The sequence below is a fragment of the Emydura macquarii genome, unplaced genomic scaffold (assembly GCF_026122565.2).
Source record: "Emydura macquarii macquarii isolate MOO-44397 ecotype Brisbane River unplaced genomic scaffold, CSIRO-AGI_Emac_v2 contig_119, whole genome shotgun sequence".
NCBI lineage: Eukaryota > Metazoa > Chordata > Testudines > Chelidae > Emydura > Emydura macquarii.
In genome coordinates, this window is record NW_027130256.1 from 74,408 (window position 1) to 76,369 (window position 1,962).

Here is a 1,962-nt window from a genome sequence, read left to right on the forward strand (position 1 = left end):
TATTTGCCTCTGTAGGGGATGCAGTCATGAAAAGTGCTTGAGTGTTCATAACTTCCTGAAAAAACAACAAGAGTCCTGTAGCACCTTAAAGACCCGCAGAAATGTGTTAGTCTTTAGCATGCTACAGAACTCTCGTTGTTTTTGCTGTATACAGACTAACACGGCTACCCCTCTGGAATAATTTCCCAAATAGCCTCCATCATGATGTTGAATAAATCAGCAACATCTTTCCATATTTCCACGTATGCACACACGTAACCCATTAACCCTTAGGGTTTATTATTACTATTATTAATATTATTACTGAATACACCTGTAGATTTCTTTAACTGGGGAGGTTTCAAGTTTATACCAATTTCAAAACCTAAATGCAATTATAACAAACGTGCCATATTCCCTTCTCCAAATGAAGCGTGACCTCTTGTGATTGGATCCCACCATTGTTACCCTCCTGTGTTGCTGAGCCCTCTGGAACTGGGTGTTGACTGGTCACTATTCCTAGATGTGGGTCTCTCAACACTCCCATTGTTTCAGCCATTCAGTGTCGATGGCTCTTGATGACATTGAGATTGCTCTATGGGCATCACTTCCCCAGGACCTGTTCATGTTTCCTGCTACAGAAGAAGTGATCTTATCCAGAACAATGGTCACAATTAAAATAGCATTCATAAAACCAAACGGTATTAACAACTGGATGAAGACATGCACCTCAAACTATAACATCAACCTTAACCAAGGTGGCATTAATCTAGCTATCCATCTGGTCTTCTTTAAGATGTTCAGAAGCCTATCCACAAGTTTAGGTGCCTCAATATTTTTCAAAATCTGACCCTTGGGCATTTTTGAAAGATTTGATCAGTATATAGATAATATAGAGGGGAGGAAATCTTTAAAAATTATGTGTGTAAAACACACGTTTGATGCCACATCTGCAGAAACTGAGGTTTAAATTTAAAAGTTTGAAGTGACTGTGAGATATTCTTAGTGTCTCTTCCCACAGTGTATTAAAGTTATCTATGGTCTTGTGTATGACAACACTTAGGTCTGTGTAGGACACCGCAGAAGGATTTTGTGAAGCGAGGGCAGTGTGAATGGCAAGACTAGCCCTGAGTTAGCACAAATAATAATAACTAGGCTTTATGAGCAAAAGCAGGCCTCCCAAGCAAAGCTAAGTGCCTCATGACCTGGGCATAAACTCAGGAAATATGTTAACCCCACCATGACCTAGATATGAGTTTGAAATAGAGCAGGTAAAGATGAAAACAAGGAAACACAGCTAAGTGCCAATATCAGAGAAAATAACAAGCGTTAGGGCCCAATCCCCAAGTGGATTGAGATATAACCAGTGAGCATATTGCTGGAAGTGGGGGGAAGAAGTATATTGGGACCCCCCGGGTGCCACCATGTCCTGAAGCTCTCCGCTGACCTATAGAGGATCCATCAGACGCAGCGTGGCAGGTTCACCCCCTGGTTGCAACTCGCTTATAGAAAGGCTGATGGGCTTCCCCTTTCTCATTGTGGTAAGCGCCTGATTTATAACTCTAACAGCTTGAATTAGTGTAACAGCAGCTAGCAGCTTAAATAAACTAACAGTGTGGCTAAGTGCTCATCTGCCTGCTCTTTTCTCACTACCAAGATCTCAGACCACGATTTCTCCGCCTCTGTGGAATACAGCCTGGTCTACACTTATGCAAGAATTCAGAGGCAGTTGACGGAAGATACACACTGTCTTCACTATGCTGCACCGACGGGAAATGCGTACCCATTGACACAGTGCTACACTTTTTCCAGAGGTGGTTTTAATAGATCGACTTCCAGATTGATTGAGTGGGTCTTCACTTCCACTCATTCCATCTAGGTAAATCAATCTGATGGCAGCAAATTTGAAGCCATCAATGTAGACATAGCTTTAGTTGTTGTATAGCACTCATTATCATAGATATTAAAGAATTTTGCAAAGTG